Genomic DNA, 21,286 nt, shown 5'->3' on the forward strand with positions numbered 1-21,286 from the left:
AGATTCTGTGTGGTGAAAGAAATTATTTTTCAACTGAGAAAAGGAAATTTAGTACTAGCAGTCATTACCTGTTATATTCTAAGTGTGGGAAGTTCTTTATATTTGGGAGCTTTCTCTCAGTTTACCTAGGTTTTAGTTTTGTAATTTCATACTTCTAACATTTCATCATTTGCAAATTTTATTTTTCACATGTGTTTGCCTTGCCTCAGCAACCAGTCTAGGTCTTAGATGCTATTATTAGTGACATCTTGAATAAATGATAGTTATGTGGCCTGTTTGTTTGTTTTAGAGAGAGAGTGTGAGTGGGGGTGAAGGGGTGAGGAGAGGGAGAGAATTTTTTTTTCTTTTAATGTTTATTTGTTTTTGAGAGAAAGAGAAAGACAGAGCACAAGCGGGGGAGAGGCAGAGAAAGGGAGACACAGAATCCAAGCAGGCTCCAGGCTCTGAACTGTCAGCACAGAGCCCGACTTGGGGCTCAAACCTACGAACTATGAGATCATGCTTAACCAACTGAGCCACCCAGGTGCCCCCAGAGAGAGGGAATCTTAAGCAGGCTCCCGCATGGCTCAATCCCACAACCCTGGGTTCGTGACCTGAGCTGAAGTGAAGAGTTGGATGTTTAACCCCCCAGGCGCCCTATCAGAGTAGAGCTCGATGTGGGGCTCAGTCCCATGAACCATGATATCATGACCTGAGCCAAGATCAAGAGCCAGAAACTTAACCAACTGAGTCACCCAGGTGCCCCATCTTTACTCAATTTCTGAGTTAATTTTTGTGAATGATGTAAGATAATGTTCTGATTTCATTTTTTTGCCTGTGAATATGATTTTCTAGCAACATTTATAAAAGAGACTATCTTCTCCCCATTGAGTATTCTTGGATCCCTTGTCAAATATTAGTTGGCCATATAAACATAGCTTTATTTCTGGGCTTTCTATTTTGTTCTGTTGCTCTGTGTTTCTGTTTTTATGCCAGTACCATATTGTTTTGATTACTATAACTTTGTAATATAGTTAGAAATCAGGAAATTTGATACCTCCAAATTTGGTCTTACTTCTCAGGATTGGTTTGTGTGTTGGGTCTTATTGTTCCATGTGATTTTTTATTTTATTATATTTTTAATTTTTTTTAATGTTTATTTTTGAGAGAGAGAGAGAGAGAGACAGTGTGACTAGGGGTGGGGCAGAGAGAGAGACACACACACAGAATCTGAAGGAGGCTCCGGCCTCTGAGCTGTCAGTACAGAGTCTGATGTGGGGCTCAAACTCATGAACTGTGAAATCATGATCTGAGCTACAGTCAGTCACTAAACCAACTGAGCCACCCAGGCACCCCTTTATTTTTTATTTTTAATTTATTTTTACTAAAAAAAAAATTTCCCATATAGAGAGGTGGGGGGGGGGGAGAGGGAGAGAGAAAGAGAGAGAGAGAATACCAAGCAGGCTCCATACTCAGCATAGAGCCCAACACAGTGCTTGATCCCATGACCCTGGGATCATGACCTGAGCTGAAATCAAGAGTTGGATGCTCAACCAACTGAGCCACCTAGGTGCCTCTCATATGATTTTTCTGTAAAAAATGCCTTTGGAATTTTTATAGGGATTGCACTAAAACTATAGATGACATTGGGTAGTATGTCTATTTCAACAATATTAAATCTTTTAATTCATGAACTCAGGGAATATTTCCATTTATTTGTGTCTTCTTCCATTTAATTCATTAGTGTGTCATAGTTTTAAGAATAAAGATGTTTTACCTCCTTGGTTAGATGTATTTCTAAGTATTTTATTATTTTTGGTGCTATTATAATGGATATTGTTTTTATTATTTCCTTTTTAGATATTTCATTGTGAATGTATAGAAATGCAATTGATTGCATTTGTGTTGATTGTTGATTTTGTATGCTGATTTTGTGTGCTATAAATTTAATAAGATCAGTTTTAATAGTTTTTTGGTGTAGTCCTTAGGATTTCATATGTGTGTAAGACCATGTTATCTGCAGAGATAATTTCTTTCTGCTTTATGAGTTGGATGCCTTTACTTCTTTTTCTTGCCTAATTGTCTTGACTAGGATTTCCAGTACTATGTTGAATAGGAATGATGAAAGTGGGCTTCCTGTTTTGTTCCTGATCTTAGGGGAAATGCTTTCAGTATTTCACTGTTAAGTGTGTTATTAGCTGTTGGATAGTCATATATGGCCTTTATTATGTTGATGTACATTCCTTTTATTTATTGAACATGTTTATTATGAAAGGATGTAATTGTTTTTTCACATGCTTTTTCTACATCTATTGTGACGATCATATGATTTTAAATTCTCATTCTGTTAAATCACATTTATTGATTTGCAAATGTTTAAGCCATCCTTGCATCTCAGGGATAAGTCCCACTTGATCACGGTATATGACCTTTTAATGTGCTATAGAGTTTGGCTTACTAGTAATTTTTTTGAGAATTTTTGCATCCATATTCATCAGGCATATTGGCCTGTAGTTTTCTTTTCTTGTAGTGTTCTTATCTGGCTTTGGTATCAGGATAATGCTGGCCTTGTAAAATGAGTTTGTGAGTGTTCCCTTTTCTGTTGTTTGCAAGACTTTAAGGATTGGTGTTAACTCTTTTCCAAATGTTGGCAGAATTCACTAGTGAAACCAGTTGATTCTGACTTGTTAGGAGTCTTTTCATTAGCTATTCAATCTCCTTGCTCATTTTTGGTCTCTTCAAATTTTCTCTTCATGATTCAGGCATGGTAAGTTGTATGTTTCTAGGAAATTGTCCATTTTATCTAGGTTATCCAGTTTGTTGGCAAATAATTTTGTTAGCATTAATAGTAGTTTCTTTTGATCATTTGTATTCATGTGGTGTCAGACTTAATATCTCCTGTTTAATTTCTGACTTTATTTATTTGAATCTTTGTTTTCTTTTCCCAAGTCTGCTAAAGGATTGTGGATTTTGTGAAAAAACTCTTAGTTTTGTTGATCTTTCTTTGTTTTCCTACAGTAAATTTATTTATTTCTGATCTCATCTTTTTTATTTCTTTCCGTCTGCCATTTCTAGGCTTAGTTTGATCTTAGTTTGATATTAGTTTGAACTAGGAAGTTCCTTTAGCTGTAAGGCTAGGTGGTTTATTTTTTGCTAAGGTAGGCCTTTATTGCTGTAAACTGCATCATATTTCATGAATTTGGTATGTTGTGTTTCCTTTTTCATTTGTTTCAAGATACTTTTTGATCTCCCTTTTGACTTCTTCTGTGACTCACTGGTTGTTTAGGAATATGTTGTTTAATTCCCACACATTGGTGAATTTTCCAGTTTTTCTCTTGTAATTCGTTTCTAGTTTTATGCCGTTTTGGTCAGAAAAGATATTTGCTGTGATTTCAATCTTGTTAAATTTTGTAAGACTTGTTTTTTGACCAATCATATGCTCTATCTTGGAATATATTTTGTGTGTACTTAAAAACAATGTGTATTCTGAGCCTTTGAGTGGAATGTTCTGTAAATGTCTGTTAAGTCCATTTTGTTTAATGTATAGTTCAAGTACAAGATTTCTTTATTGGTTTTCCAAGTAAGCTATCCATTGTTGAAAAATGGAGTATTGCAGTCCTCTTATATTAATATATTTTCTCTCTTCACATCTGTTAGTATTTGCTTAGTATATGTAGATGCTCCATTATTGGCTGTATATAAATATACATACTCATATGCATGTATATATGTATATATATTATATATTCTTGTATATATGTATATGTATATTTGTATATGTATATATTTGTGTGCATATGTATATTTGTATTGTATATGTTTGTATTTATTATTTACAAATATTTGTATTTGTATATATATGTATATGTATATCTGTATCTGTGTCTATATATATATGTATATATATATATATTTAGGATTGATATATCCTCTGATGAATTGATCCCTTAATTATTATATTATAACCTTTTGTTTCTGGTTTCAACTTTACAGTTAAAGTCTGTGTTCTCTTGCTCTCTCTTTTTTTTTGATGTTTGTTTATTTTAAATGTTTATTTTTGAGAGAGAGAGAGGGAGGCAGAAAAAGAGGGGGAGAAAGGATCTGAAGCAGGCTCTGTGCTGACAGCAGCAAACCTGATGCAGGGCTGAACTCACAAACAGTGAGGTCATGACCTGAGCCAAAGTCAGATGCTCAACTAACTGAGCCACCCAGGTGCCCCTAAATGTTTATTTATTTTTGAGAGAGAGAGAGAGAGAGAGAAAGAGAGAGAGGGAGAGAGAGAGAGAGAGAATGAGAATGTCAAGCAGGCTCCATGCTCTCAGCACAGAGCCCGATGTGGGGCTTGATCTCACAAATGGTGAGATCATGATCTGAACTGAAACCAAGAGTCAGACGTTTAACTGACTCAGCCACCCAGGCACCCCGCTCTCTTTTGGTTTCTATTTGCAAGGAATATCTTTGTTATTCCTTAATTTTTTAGCTTCTGTATGTACCTAAACCTGAAGTTTTCCTTTTGTAGTTGGGTTTTGTTATTATCTGCACTGCCATGGTATGCCTTTTGATTGGAGAATTTAATCCAAGTACGTTCAAAGTAATTATTGATAAGTAAAGAATATTAATGTCATCTTTTTGTTTTCTGCTGGTTTGTAAGCCCTCCCATTCTTCTCCTACTATCTTCTTTGGGAATTGATGATTTTCTATAGCTTTGATTCCTTTTTTTTAATCTTTTTTCTATCTGCTGCAAGTTTTTGCTTCTTGGTTACCATGAGACTTCAATAAAACAGCTTATAGATATAATAGTATATTTTATGCTGATAACAACTTAACTTTGAACACATACAAAAACTAGCATTTTACCCCTCCCTCCATCTTTAATGTTTTTGATGCCACAATTTATGACTAATTTACAAATTATTGTAGCTATAGTTATTTTTCATATTTTTGTCCTTTAACCTTTATTTAGAAGTTAAGTGGTTATTACGCCCACATATTACAATTCCAGAATATTCTAAGTTTGACTTGTACTTACCTTACCGTGGTATGTTTTCATGTTACTAATTAGCATCCTTTCATTTTAATTCATAGAACTCCTTTTAACATTTTTTGTAAGGCAGGTGTGGTGGTGATGAACTCTCTCAGCTTTTGTTTGGGAATGTCTTTATCGCCTTCATTTCTTAAGGACAACTTTGCTGGGTAACATATTCTTGATTGTAAGTTTGTTTTCTTTCAGCACTTTGAATATATCATACTATTCTTTCTTGGCCTGTAAGATTTCTGCTGAAAAATTTGCTGATAGCCTATGAGATTTCCCTTGTAACTGAGGATTTTTTTTCCCTCCTGCTTTTACAATTCTTTCTCTTTGATTTGAGACAGATTTATTTTAATGCATTGTGGAAAAAGTTATTTAGGATTGAACTGGGATGTCTAAATCTTTCCTTAGATTTGGGAAATTCTCAGCTATTATTTCTTTAAATATTCCTTTGTCCCTTTACCCCCTTCTGGGACTGCAATACTACATAGGTAATTTTTCTTAATGGTATCCTATAGTTCATATAGGCAATCAACACTCTTTTTTATTCTTTTTTTCCTTTGTTCTACTCCAATGATAATTTCAAAAGCCTTCTGTTTCACAGATTCTTTCTTCTGTTTGATTCATTTTCCTGTTGAAGTTTTCTATTGTGTTTTTTATTTCATTCACTGTATTCTTCAGGTCCAGAATTTCTGTTTGATTCTTTTTTATGATTTCTACCTTTCTATAAAGTTCTCATTTTTTTTGTCCATTTCTTGATTTCAATGAATTGTCTTTCTGTGTTTTCTTGTAGCTCACTAAGCTTCCTTAAAACCCACTATATTGAATTCTTATTAGGTAAATTTCTGATCTCCATTTCTTTGGGTTCAGTTATTGGAAAATTATTGTATTCCTTTTGTGTTGTTATGTTTCTTGATATTCATATTTCTTCATGTCTTGCATTGCTGTCTTTACATTTGAAGAAGCAGTCACCTCCTCCAGTGTTTATTCACTGGTTTTGAGAGAGAAATATCTTCCTTCAGCTCTGTGAGAGATTTAGTCTTTCTCAGAACTCTTCTACAGTTGCTCCACACTTCTTGCTCACTCTTATGGCAGAAAGAATTCTTAAGCTTGTATGCCATTTCTCAATCCTGCAAAGCTGGACTAGATGTTGACAGCTTCCTTCTTGCTTTCCCTAGGGTGATGCTGAATGCTTAAGTTTTCTCCAGGACTGGCTTTCCAGGCATGCTTACCTGCAAAAGCTTGTTCTGGGTGTGCCTGAGTGGCTCAGTAGTTTAAGCACCTGACTTTGGCTTAGGTCAGGATCTCACTCTTCATGGGTTTGAGCCCTGTGTTGGACTCTGGACTGACAGTTCAGAGCCTGGAACCATGCCCTTGAGTTTTTTTTTTTTTAATTGAAGAATAATTGATGTACAATATCCTGTTACTTTCAGGTGTACATAATTGTGATTTGATGTTTTTATACATTACAAAATGATGCCCCCAATCTAGTTACCATCTGTCACTATACAAAGTTATTAACAATATTATTGACTATATCCTTATGCTGTACTTTTCACCTTCATGACATACTTATTTTATAACTAGAAGTTTGTACCTTTTAATCCCCTTCATTTATTTTGTCCTTCCTACTCTGGTAACCAACAGCATGTTTTCTGTATCTATGAGTCTGTTTCTGTTTTGTTTATTGGTTCATTTGTTGTAGTGTTTTTGTAAATAAAATTTTTTAAATGATTATTTTAGAGAGAGAGAGAGAGAGAGAGAGAGAGAGAGAAAGAGAGACAGATCGTGAGTTAGGGAGAGGCAGAGAGACAGGGACACACAGAATCCAAAGCAGGTTCCGGGCTCTGAGCTGTCAACACAGAGCCTGACATCAGGCTGGAAACCATGAGCCATGAGATCATGACCTGAGCCGAAGTCAGATGCTTAACTGACTGAGCCACCCAGGAGCCCCAGTGTTTTTTTGTTTTGTTTTGTTTTGTTTTAGATACATATATTAGTGAACTCACACACTATTTGTCTTTGTCTGACTTATTTCACTGAACATAATACCCTTCAGGTTCATCCATGTTGTCGCAAATGGCAAGATTTCATCCCTTCTTATGGCCAAGTAATATTCCATTTAATGTATATTTTCCATCTTCTTGTCCATTTATCTATTGATGGACATTTAAGTTACTTTCTTATCTTGGCAGTTTCAGATAATGCTGTAATGAGTATAAGGGTACATGTATCTCTTTGGACAAATACCCAGAATTTGTATTCTGGGAATTGCTGGATTTCACAGTAGTTCTATTTTTATTTTTATTTATTTTATTTTTTGTGTGTTTATTTATTTTTGAGAGAGAGAGAGAGAGAGAGAGAGAGAGAGACTGAGTGGGATAGGAGCAGAGAGAGAGGTCGACAGAGGATCGAAAGTGGACTCTGCACTGATAGCAACAAGCCCAATGTGGGACTCGAACTCATGAACCATGAGATCATGTGACCTGAGCCAAAGTGGGACACTTAACCTACTGAGCCATGTAGGCACTCTGGTTGTTCTATTTTTAATTTTTTGAGGAACCTCCATACTGTTTTCCATATTGGCTGCAGGAGTTACATTCCCAACAGTGTATGAGGGTTCTCCTTTCTCCATATTTTTGCCAACACTTGTTATTTTTGTCTTTTTGAAAACAGCCAATCAGAAAGGGTCAGGTGATATTTCATTGTGGTTCTGATTTGCATTTCCTTGATGATTAGTGAGGTTGAACATCTATTTATGTGCCTGTTGGCCATCTGTGTGACTTCTTTGGAAAAATGTCTATTTGAGTCCTCTGCCCATTTTTAAATGGGATTGTCTGTTTTGAGAGTGTTGCTTTGTACAAGTTCTTTATATATTTTGGATACTAACCCTTTATTGGACATGTCATTTGCAAATAAATATCTCCTCCCATTCAGTAGGTCTTTGGTTCTATTGATTGTTTCCTTTGCTGTGTGGAAGCTTTTTATTTTTATATAGTCCCAAAAGTTTAATTTTGCTTTGTCCCTTGCCTCAGGAGACCTATTGAGAAAAATGTTCACAGCTGATGTCAGAGAAATTAATGCCTGTGCTCTTTTCTAGGATTTCTATGGTTTCAGGTCTCACATTTAGGTCTTCAATCCATTTTGAATTTATTTTTATGTGTGGTGTAAGAAAGTGGTCCAGTTTCATTCTTTTCCATGTAGCCATCCAGCTTTCCCAACACAGTTTGTCTTTTCCCATTACATACTCTTGCCTCCTTTGTCAAAAATTAATTGGTCATTTAATTGTGGGTTTATTTTTGGGTTTTCTCTTCTGTTCGGTTGAGCTATGTGTCTATTTTGTGCCAGTACCATACTTTTGATTACTACAGTTTTGTAATGTAACATGAGGTCTGGAATTGTGATACTTCCACATTGTTTGTTTTTTCAGGATTGCTTTGGCTATTCACTGTCTTTTGTGGTTCCTTACAAATTTTAGGATTGTTTTGTTTTCTTTCTGTGAAGGTGTTATTGGCATTTTGATAGAGATTGCGTTGAATCAATAGATTGTTTTGGGAGTATGGACACTTTAACGATATTCTTCCAATCCGGAGCATGGAGTAACTTTCCATTTATTTTTGTTGTCTTCACTTTCTTTCATCAATATCTTACAGTTTTTTTTTTCATATACAGTTTTTCCCCCTCTATGGTTAAATGTGCTCCTAAGTATTTTATTCTGTTTATGGGACTGTAAATGGGATTGCTTTCTTATTTTCTCTTTCTGGTAGTTTGATATTATAGCACATAGATATGCAACAGATTTTTGTATATTGGCTTTGAATGCTGCAACTTTACTGAATTTTTTTTGTTCTAATAATTTTTTTTTTGATGGAGTCTCTAGGGTTTTCATGCCAAGTGCAAATAGTGACAGTTATAGCTCTTCCTTTATGATTTGGATGTCTGTTACTTTTTTCTACTGCTTAATTGTTCTGACTAGTGCTTCCCATACTATGTTGAGTAAAAGTGGCCAGAGTGGACATCCTCATTTTGTTCCTGATCTTAGGAGGAAAATTTTCAGTGTTTTGCCATTGAGTATAATTTTAGATGTGGGCTTGTCATTTATGGCCTTTTTTTATGTTGAGGTATATTTCTTCTATTCCCACTTTGATAAGAGTTTTTATCATGTTGAATTTTATTAAATGCTTTTACTGAATCTATTGTTAAAATTATGTGATTTTTATCTTTCGTGTTGTTGATTGTTTGATTTGTGGATGTTGAACCATCTTTGCATCCCTGGACTAAATCCCACTTGATCATGGTATTTGATACTTCTAATGTATTGTTGAATTCAGTTATATTTTTGAGTATCTTTGCATCCTTGTTCATCAAGGATATGGGCCTCTAATTTTCTTTTCTTGTGGTGTCCTTGTCTGTTTTTTTTAGCAGGGCAATTCTGGCTTCATAAAATGAGTTCACAAGTGTGCCCTCCTCTTCTATTTTTTTTTTAAGTTTAAGAAGGTTTGTTATTAATTTTTCTTAAACATTTCAAAAAATTCACCAGTGAAGCCATCAGGTCCTAGACTTTTGTTTGTTGGGAGGTTTTAGGTGACAGATTAATCTCCTTACTAGTATTCGATCTGTTTAGCTTTCTGTTTCTTCATGTTTCAGTCTTGGTAGGTTGTACGTTTCTAGGAATTTATCCATTTCTTCTAGGGTGTCCAATTTGCTGGTGTCCATTAAACCAGGTGCCTTGTAGAAACTTTCTTAGAAAGTAGAGTCTTAGGTCCTGCCTTCAACCTGTTTAATTTATAATTTCTAGGAAATCCCCGTATAAATTGTACTCACAGATAAAAATGGTTAGTCTGGTTGATCTTAAGTGTATTGCCTTGTATTACTGATGTGGTCCAAGGAGTACAGAATGAAGTGGGTGTATTTTTTTCCCTGAATGTAGTTCCCATGCTCTCATTATATAAGGAAATTGTTCTCTTCTGCCCAGTTACACTAACATGGATCATAGGGACCCCTTATCTTTCGATGGTCCTGTAATAGTTTTAATTTATATCTATGTTAAAAACCAAATCCCAGGATTTCTTCTGTCACTGAAATGGAATTGTAAAAAGTGTAGGGTGAGGGGCGCCTGGCTGGCTCAGTTGGTTAAGCCTCTGACTCTTGATTTTGGCTCAGGTCATGGTGTTACAGTTCCTGGGTTTGAACCCTGAATTGGGTTCTGTGCCGACAGCACAGAGCCTGCTTGGGATTCTCTCTCTCCCTCTCTCTGCCCCTCCCCTGCTCGTACATGTACACTCCCTCTCTCAAAAATAAATAAATAAACTTAAAAAGTGTAGGATGAGATATATTACATGATCTTCATCATGTGTTAAAGATCTAAATATCTTTAATTTTTAAAAAAATCCTTTAAGCTTCAGGTACCAAAATTCAAGGGGAAAAAGAAAGGCAAAATCCCCACAAAACCCAAAACAAAAACAAAAAATGGAAAGAAAGAAAAAAAGAAAACCAAAGAGACAAATCTAGTGTTGTTTTCAAAAGTGACTTTGTTAGGGGCAGTAATGTCAAAAGACTCCCATGTGGCTTACTGTATTTATTTACAGTGAAACCCTGACACCTGCCTGGCTGTTGTTTTAGTGTCATTTTATATATCCTCCAGTGGAAAATCTAGTCTTTCAGCTCAGTTGTGAAATAAATATCACATGGATATTAGCAGTTTGCAACGACAGAAAAAGCTTAGCAAATGAAGGCTTTAGTTAAGATCTAATATCTAGTATCTTCTTTCCCATTCCTTTTTCTTTTTATTTGTAATTTGAGGCAGTAATATGTTAGAGTTGGAAAGATGAAATGAGATCATGTATGTCAAGCAGTAACCACACTGCCTAGTTGCTAACGAAATATTAGTTCATAGTGTATTAGTTCTATGAGCATGCTTTTCTCAAGCCAGATATCTAAGAATCATCCACGAATCTTTTGTCTCTTTTATCTATCAAAGATCTATCCATTTCATCTTTTTTTCTTTTTTTTAAATTTTAGAGTGAGAGGGAGAGCATGAGCAGGAGAGAGGGGTAGAGGGAGGGAGAGAGAAAGAGAATCTTAAGCAGGCTCCATGCTCAGTGTGGAGCCCAATGCAGGGCTTGATCCCATGACCCTGGGATCATGACATGAGCTGAAATCAAGAGTTGGATGCTCAACTGACTGAGCTGCCTGGGTACCCCTATCCAGTTCCTCTTAATAGGCCTAGAATGGGAGTTTGACATAACCCACATTTTTTTTTTTTAATAATTGGACATTAAACAGGCAGTAAATAAATCCTTTAGGACACCCAAGTTCTTTTGCACTTTTATTAGTAGTAAGCATTACTAGTTTTCCAGAACTCTAAAAGGATTGTAGTGATTTTCTTTTCTTTTTTTAACATATTTATTTTTTTAATTAAAAAATTTTTTTAATGTTTATTTTTGAGAGAGAGAGAGAGAGCATGAGCAGGGGAGGGGCAGAGAGAGAGAGGGAGTCACAGAATCCGAAGCAGGCTCCAGGCTCTGAGATGCCAGCACAGAGCCCTAGGTGGGGCTTGAACTCACGAACCACAAAATCATGACCTGAGCTGAAGTCAGGCATTCAACCGACTGAGCCACCCAGGCTCTGTGATTGTAGTAATTTTCAATTCAGTTCGGAAGTAATTTTCACTTCTACTGGCAAAATTGGTACTAATAGTACCAATTGGTATAGTACCAATTCATCATAAATTTGCCATCATTGACAGAATTAATTATCTTAACATTGCTCATAGTAAGTTGAATAGGTATTAAAATAATATTTTTTACTTGTGTATATTTTTACTTTTTGGCTTAAAATTTTTACCTAAAAAATTGAGTGTGAGCTTATGGGCATGCCGGATATTGTGTTATAAAGCGTACACTTTGTACAAAGATACTCATGAGTTCAAGTCTAGACTTTGCAATTTTATAGCCTCAGGCAAGTTACATAATTCTTCTATACTTGCTGTATCATATTTTTTAAAGTAGGTTAATAGTATTTAGTTACACACAGGGTTGCCATAATCATTGAAACAGGTAAATTTATATGAAAACGCAAAAGGCTAAGAAGGGTCCAGACATTCTTCAAGAACAAAGTGGAATAACTTATTTGATTAGATATCAAGATTTTAATGAAGCTAGATTAATAAAGACAATGTTCTTTGTTCAAAAGATGAATAGAACAAAATAAGGAATATAAAAACAAGCACATGTATATACAGACACTTGGTTTACAGGAGAGGTGGCCGGTAGAACAATAGAAACATGGTATTTCAGTAAATAGTGCTAGAGCATCATGCATATTTATATGGAACAAAGATCTATATCACACCACACACCAAATAAATTCCCAGTGGATCGTGGATCTACTTGTGAAAGGCAAACGGTAAATATTTTGCGAGACAGTATAGGAAAATATCTTTGACCTTGTAATATAAAAACTTTTCTTACACAGGACACAGAAAGCATTTTAAACCTAAAAGTAAAAACAATGAATTGAATATTATGAACTGAAGAATTCCATTTCTCCAAATTAAGAGAGTGAAAAACAAGCTATTTCTACAGAGTAGAAGATAATTGTACCACTCTGACAAAGACCCCAAAGGATATAATTAAGACTACAGATTCATGAGAGAAAAGCGTGATAGAAAAATAAGTGAGAGACTTGAACAGATACTCATGAAAAGACTGTTCAATGTCTAGTAAAAATCTGAAAAGTTGCTTGAGACCACAAGTCATTAGAAAAATACAGATTAAAACCATGATGGCATACAACTACCACAGTTCTACCAGAACAGTAAAATTAAAAAGACTGATAATAGTTTGTTGGAATGTAGAGCATTAAATTCTCATACACTATTAGTAGAATATGTATTGGTAGAACCACTTTGGTAAACTGGCAGTGTAGAAGCTGAATGTAGGTATACTCTGTGACCCAGCAGTTCAACTCCCCACAGAAATGCCACACATGTGTGTAATCAAGCGCTATGTATATGAATGTTTATGGCAGCATAATTTGACCTAGCTCCATATTGGGTGGGAGAGTGTGCATCAATTTTATAGTAATTAGTAAGGCATTATATGTTCCCCTTCGAATATTATATTGTAATAAAAATGAACAGACACTGTTCACGTAACAAAATGTATGTATCTGGAAACATAATGTTGAGCCAAAAAAACCACATGCAAAAGAATGCATGCTCTATGATCTCAGTGTTTACAAGTCATGGTAGTTACCCTTGGAGAGGAGGAAGGGGTAAATGATTAGGCAGAAACAAGAAGCATTTGTGTGGTAGTGACAGTGCTCTATTTTTAGTCCTTAATGGTTGTGAGTACATGGATGCTTGCTTTGTTATAACTTATTAAGCTGAACATTTATATTTTGTGTGCTTTTGAGTGTTAAACTTCAATAGAAAAATAAGGAAAGAATAACCCAGCTTTATAATACCCGGCAAATATTCAGTATGAAATTTTCCTTTTGACCTCTCAATCTAATTTGTGAATACTTGCCTATGTCCTTTGATTAATGATTACTTTTAGGCTTGATATTATACTTGTAAACTCTTCAAAGATTAGATAGGGATAGTTTTAGCCAGCACACATACACAAAGTGACTCTGCCCTTCAAAATTCAGATGCTCCAACTTTTTGTATGACCCACAAAGAGCATACGTTTTTTTAAAGATGACAGAAGTGTAACGAAACACTCTTATGCCACATTTGTTGTTTCTTTTAATTTTCACTGAAGAAAAGTCTAATTGTGAAAAAAGTTATCACTTTTTTTTTAGTACTTTCTTCTATTGTTTTAAACCTTATTTTAACCCAGGAGGTTTGTGGTTTTATAAAAGTTACATATATTCTCTGTTAAAGTTTAGAATTTTTAATATATAGGGGCGCCTGGGTGACTCAGTCGGTTGAGCATCTGAGTTTGGCTCAGGTCATGATCTTGTGGTCTGTGAGTTCAAGCCCCGCGTTGGGCTCTGTGCTAACAGCTCAGAGCCTGGAACCTGGTTCAGATTCCCCTGCTCATGCGCTCTCTCTCTCTCTCTCTCTCTCTCTCTCTGTCTCTCAAAAATAAACATTAAAAATTTTTTTAAACTAATAACTTAGAATAAAAAAATGGTTATTTTTATGAAAAGGATTCTTCAAAGTAATGTAATTGCTTGAAGTCTACATAAAGTTCTTGGTTTTGTTTGTAGCTTTCTTTTGTGGGAATGCAAACAGATAAAATAGGTGGGATATATGTCAGCATAAACTCATTACTGCTGTTGATAAAATGACATGTTAGTCCATATTATAATTTCTTTGAAGTAAGGAACCCTTTTAAGCCTCTGATGGCCTGAGAAGTACTTAACTTCTTTACAGAATATCTAGCAGGGAGGTCTGTGTTCTGGCCAGCTCAGCTATGGCTTTATTTTCTTAACTCACTACATTGTAAACTGTAAAGAATATTTTCATCCCATTTTTAAGAATTGAACTGTTGTGATAAAATACAACAAGTCAGTGTGAACTTGAGTATTAAGTTATAAATTTAAGGTATTTTTTTTCCATCATATGTATATAGGGATCTTCCTACATTTTTAGAAAGCTACTCAGTGCTTCTCTGCCAGTTTTTTTTTCCCCTGTGATATTACCAGAGATTTTTGAAACTTGAAAATTGTATTTGAAATTGGAGGACAGGGGTGCCTGAGTGGCTATGTCGGTTAAGCGTCCGACTTTGGCTCAGGTCATGATCTCACGGTTCGTGGGTTCGAGCCCTGTATTGGGCTCTGTGCTGACAGCTCAGAGCCTGGAGCCTGTTTCGGATTCTGTGTCTCCCTCGCTCTCTGCCCCTCCCCCACTCATGCTTTGTCTCCTTCTGTCTCAAAAATAAATAAACATTAAAAAAAATTAAAAAAGAAAGAAATTGGAGGACAGAATCAGTTAGAATGTATGTCTAAAGAGTTTTTCTATGAGACAAATCTGGTTATTTCCAGAGGCTTGTTTTTTTCATTCATTTCCCATAATAAATATGGGAAATTTCATACATATACAAAATTGGAGAGCATGGTATAACAGACAACCATATATTTATTTATGACCCAAATTCAACGCATGCCAAAAACTTTAACTTGCAGTGATGTTGGAATATTATTATTGATTTGAAGTTTTACATTACTTTTTGTGATCCATACTTTATTCTCCAATTCAAAGAATAAATTTGCCACCAGATGATACTAAATATTTAGAGCCTAATTTGGATAAGATCCATCAAAATCACAGAACTGTGGATTTGCTGGCATAGTCCTGATTTTTGTTTCAGGAGGGACACCAAAGAGGTAGAAATTAAGTCTTCCCTCACCTTTTACGTTCTTACAAAGTGATGTCAAATGTGTATATATGTTTAAATATACTTATATTTTTAACATCAATCCATTAGATAAGGAATCAAAAGGACAGACTGAAAATATCCTCCAAATAGTCCCAAGACCTGGAAGTTGTATAATTGAAACATTAGGCCAACTCTAGTATTGCTCCAAGAATTCCCTACCTCCTGCCTAATTTTTCTTTCAGCATATTTCTCAAAGGCCTCTGGCCGTAACTTCTAAGGTAGCTCTCATTCTGAAATGATAGTGCCTATGAAATGAATAACATTCTAAATATGTGTGGTATTACTTGTAAGATATCAAATAACCTATGTAGGACATATTGAATCAATTAAAACATTTTCTAACAGAATTGTTTAACATTTCCTTTTTTGTGGCTATGTGACAGTGGTGTTGCCAGTGGTAAAGAGAGTTGAGTGGAAATCTAGGCAGTCTTTCAAGATTGGAAACTGTATTAAGAGCAACTATAAAACACACCCATGCTGATTAGTACTTAGAAAAGTCTTCACTTTTTTTTTTTTTTTTTTTTACAAATAACAGGTTGACTCTGTAAATCCCATGGCTCACTTTAAACAGATATAATTAACTCTGTAATTAATAAAGTGAATAATAACTTTTAATTACATCATAATAACTACCTTGGTTACAGCTAAAAGCATGAATTTCTTTTCTTAGACACCTATGCATTAAGCACTCCTCATTGTTGTGCTTCCTGTAAAATTCACCAAGTGATGGGTAAATGTGGCTTTTTTCTGCATTTGATTCTAGTTTATCAGAATGCAGGATTCACTTTTAAGGGTGTGTCGTTTTATGAGTGTCTCGATTAATGTCTTTACCTCCCACTCCTATAATTTGATGAAGGCAGCAAAGATATAATTGTAGCTTCCTTAACCCACCCTGTTCTGAATTTTCCCAAGCCCTAGATATCTCTGCAGTGCTAAAATAAAGCCCTGGGGAATTTGAAACTTTCTGGTTGACAATTGCAAAGCTGTTTATGCTACTATAAAAAAAAAATGGTGGTCGTGAAGACTTGTAGCTTTCAAATATGCATATACTTTTTCAGAATGGATATATCAGCCCTTTTGCAGATGGATCATGTGTGTGGCACTTGCTGTGCCCTCCTAGCAATATCTAATTGTGAAGTTTATTTAATCAGCAACAACTGGTAATGGGCCTTTAAAGCACATTCAGTCTTTGATTAGTTCCTTGGAAACTAAGTACCCAAGATCATGTGCAAGTATGACAGACTCTTGATGATTCACACCTCATAGCCACTAACAGAATTTATACAAAATAATTAGCGTAATAGAATTATTCTCCTGCTATTTTACTGTCATTTTTGGCTCATGACTACCTATTGCATCAACTCTTTTTTTTATGTTTTTTTTTTTTTAATTTTATTTTTGAGAGAGAGAGAGAGAACACGAGAGTGAGCATGAGTAGGGGAGGGGCAGAGAGACAGAGACAGAATCTGAAGCAGGCTCCAGATTTTCAACACAGAGCCCGATGTGGGGCTCGAATTCATGAGCGGTGAGATCATGACCTGAGCCGAAGTTGAACACTTAGCCCACTGAGCCACCCAGACGCCCCTGCATCAACTCTTTTAACTTTCACTGTGGTTACAAAGCAGGTTTGCATTGCCTTTTGTCCTGAGATTCTCAAAGTTTCTGTATAAATATAAATAAATAAATATAAAGAAAATATAAATAGTGGCAAGTATTCAGTATCTTAAAAGTGTATAAAAGCAAGGAAACCATAACATTAAGAGGTTTGTCATTTATACCAGTCAGCTGGGTTTATGCCTCTGCATCTGTGAACTATGGCTCAGTTTTCATGTTTGAGATCTTATTTTAATTTAAAAAAATGTTTTTATTTTTGAAAGAGAGAGAGAGCAGGAGAGGGGCAGAGAGAGAGGGAGACAGAGGATCTGAAGCAGGCTCCAGGTTCTGTGATGACAGCAGAGAGCCCAACGTGGGGCTTGAACTCATGAACCACGACATCATGACCTGAGCTGAAGTTGGACACTTAACTGACGGGAGCTACCCAGGTGCCCCTGTGTTTGAGATTTTTAAAAACAATCTTGCTAAAAGAGCAAGTGGGTTGTACTGAGTCACTGAAATTAATCTAACCTGCAATTTATTTGCAGCTAAATAAACATTTCTTTTTCATATTGTATGTGATTCCATAACGTTTGTTTTGATCTTGCAAAAGTCAGTTTTCCTAAAGATTATGCTTTAGTGTTCGTGAATTTCCATTCTGTATTAATCTAATTAATAAATGATCCTAAGGAACATTTTTCCAGAGTTCAACTTGAACAGGCACTTTCTGGTTTTGATAAAGGTTTGAGAAAACAGAAGAGAGATCACTGGTTCTGCTACAATCCGGAAACCCAAGACTCTAAAAGAAAGAGCTTTTATCTACCTTTACATTAGTCATCTGTACCAACTGGTGATTTTACAAGCTCACGTGAATCTTCATGCCTGTTGCTGTGTCTGCTTTAAATTACATTTCCACTTCACAGTCCTTACCTAGGGAAGTGTGTTTATGTGGTAGTGTTTACAGATGATTAATATTTAAGTAGAAATATGCTACTTTAAGAAAAGGAAGCTGAGGTGGAATACTGAGTGTGATGGCAACCGACCATCTTTTTGTGGAATTCCAGAATTTTCAGAAAAGCCCTGACAACCTTACCATTCACTTCAGTTAGAAGAAGCTAAGGTGACCATTGTTATTTGTGAAGTTTGGAAAGTGTGGAATTTTAATCATATAAGTTTTCTTAGAATGTAATATGCTTGATTAAAATTATGCATATTTTAAGCATACAGAAGACTTTATTCTCTAAAGCCTAACAAATACCCATGTACCTATCATCAATTTCAGTCAAATCTTGATATTTTTCCATACTTGCTAGGCTTCTCTTTTTTAGGAAATAAAACATATATAGTTGAAACATTCTGTATAATCCTCCCTGAATATATTTTTCTCTCTTCCCTTCCTCTTCAGAGGTAACTAACCACTGTCCTGATATATATTATTATGTATGAATATGGTCACACATAAGGTAGCTTCATTTTCCAGGTTTTTAATAATATATATTTATAGGATCATATTGTAATATATCTCATTCTGTAACTTGCTTTTCATTAGGTTACCGTTATGGTTTTAACTACAGTATGTTGATATTCATGGGTTGGTCATTCATTTAGCTGTTATATAGTATTCTAGTATATGTATCTGTTATAATTCGTACATTTCCTGGTGGTAGATATTCAGGTTTCTGGTTGTTTTGCTTTTACAACAATGTGGCAGTGACTATTCTTGTAGGGTCTCCATGTGTACTTGTGAGAGAGTTGCTCTAGGCCCTGGAATCTAGGATATGTATGCAGAGGTGCAGTTGCTGGATTGAAGGGTGTGTGTATCTTCATTTTTACTAGATATTGCTAGATTGTTCTATCAAGTACTTGCATTGATTTATACTCCCACCATTGGTGTGTAAAAGATTTTGTTCCATATTCTGATCATTCTTGGTTTTATCAGACTTAAATTCCAGGTAGAGAGAAAAACAAATGAGAAGACTTTCATATGTAGCATGTCACAAACTTCAAGAAAACCAGGGCAGCTGGAATAGAGTAAGTAAAGGGGTAAAAGGAGATGAGGTGAGAGAATTAATAGGGAGGCTCATAGGCTATTGTAAAAACTTTTATTTTTTACCTTGAGTGTGATTACTATCTGAAATGTGAAGTTTTTTTTTTTAACAGAGGAGTGATGTAATCTTACTTAGGTTTTAAAATGATCATTCTAGGGGCACCTGGGTGGCTCAGTTGGTTAAGTGTCTGACTTTGGCTTAGGTCATGATCTCAGGGTCCTTGAGTTCGATCTCCCCGTTGGGCTGTGTGCTTACAGCTCAGAGCCTGGAGCCTGCTTTGGATTCTGTCTCTCTCTCTCTCTCTCTGCCCCTCCCCTTTTCGCACTCTGTCTCTTTCTCTCTCAAGAATAAACATTAAAAATAAATAAATAAAAGGATCACTCTAGTTGCTGTGTTAAGAGGACAATGTAAGGGAGGCTAAAGGAGGAAGCAAGGAGACTAATTAGGAGATTGTTGTTATAAACCAGGCAAGAGATGATGGTGACTTAGTCTAGGGTGGAGATAAAGGTGGTGAAAAGTGTTCTCAGTCTGATATATTTTGAAAGTAGAGTGAACAAGGCATGCTAAAGTATTAGATGTGAGATGTGAGAGAATAAGTACAGAGTGTTTGGCCTGGACAACTGGAAGGCTAGAGTTGCCATTCATTGAAAGGATGTGTGGGAGAAGCAGGTTTGGGAGAGGAGAGATTAATCAGAATTTGTTGTTTTTGAACAAGCAAGTTCTAGATGCTTCCTTTACATTCAGGTTAAGATGTTGACTAGGCAGATAGATTCATGAGTCTGGAATGCAAAGAAGTCCAAGCGAGAGATATGGATGCCAGCATAGAGGAATGTTTAAAGCCATGAGATTGGATGAAGGAATGAGTGCAGAGGGAGAAAAGAAGTTCAAGAAGATCCCTGGGTCATTCCAGTGTTTATAGGTCAGGAAGATGAGGTTTATCAATAAGAGAAACTGAAAAGAAGTGCTCAGTAAGGTGGAGGAGAACCAAGAGTGAGTCGTGTCCTGGAAACCTAGTGTAGAAACTGTTTCATAGGAGGACTGGTTGACGATATTGAATATGCTCAGATAGATCAAGTAAGATGAGTGCTGAGACCTTTGGTTTTAACAATATGGAAGTCATTAATGACTTTCATAGGAGCTGTCTCTTTGGAGTAGCAAGGAGATAAAGGCTAGGATAGAGTGCCCTCAAGAAGGAATGGGAAGACAGGAATGGGAGCTAGCAAAAATAGATATCTCTTTTGAGGAATTTCTTCCCAAAGGGGAATAGAAAATGAGACTATTGCTAGAAGAAGATATGAGAGAGAGAGAGAGTTTTTTCAAAGATAGGAGCTATTATAGTGTGTTTGATGCTGATATAAATAGTATAATAAAGAGGGGGAAATTGATGATGCATAAAAGATGGGGAGAATTTCTGGAAGGAGGTTGAGGAGATGGGATCTAACATCCAGTGGAGGGATTGTTTTTAGTAGGAACACAGACCATTCATCCATAATGGCAAGGGGAGGGCAGGAGTACTCAGGGACAAATGTAGGTACTGATAGATTCTGATTGCTTGGAAGCAAGAACTGGGAAGCAAGTTCATCTACTGAGCCTGAGAAGGGGGAAGGAGATATAGAAGTAAAAAGAGAGCTAAAAGTATGACCTGATCATTCAGGAGACTAAAGAACTTGTTTGTGATTACAAGGCCACAACCTGTGCTGATAAGGTAGAGAAGAGTATCTAAGATTAAGGTTTGCCTGGTGATAATGATAGAGGAAGAGGGGCAGGATAGTTGAGGGTATATTAGAAGGAGAGGGATTATAATAATGGACCATGGACTCAAAGTTTGGATGAAAAACAATGCAAAGGTGGTAGGATCAATGAATTACAGAGCAGGAGTTTAAAAATATTGGAGTAAAGATATTTGAAGAGGTGATTTGAAAAGATAGAGGCTGGCTCAAGAGTGGGAAGCTAGAAATTGAGACTGTACAGGGGATCAAGTTATTGGTGACAAGTTCTAGAGTATGACTGAGAATGAGTAGCTGTGGTCAAGCGAAAGACTGGACCCTGAGAGGAAAGGAGGATATTAAGGTTCATCTATGTGGATATTTAAATATTCATGCATTTTGTTTCTAGGAAGTTATCAACTTCTATTAGGTTATCTGATCTGTTGGCATATAATTGTGCATAGTAGTCAGTTATGATTCTTTGTTATTTCTGTGGCATCAGTTGTAATGTCTCTTTTCACTTCTGATTTTACATGAGTC

Source organism: Lynx rufus, unplaced genomic scaffold (assembly GCF_022079265.1).
Source record: "Lynx rufus isolate CCGP_SWC_20201006 ecotype Redwood Valley unplaced genomic scaffold, mLynRuf1.p SCAF_4, whole genome shotgun sequence".
NCBI lineage: Eukaryota > Metazoa > Chordata > Mammalia > Carnivora > Felidae > Lynx > Lynx rufus.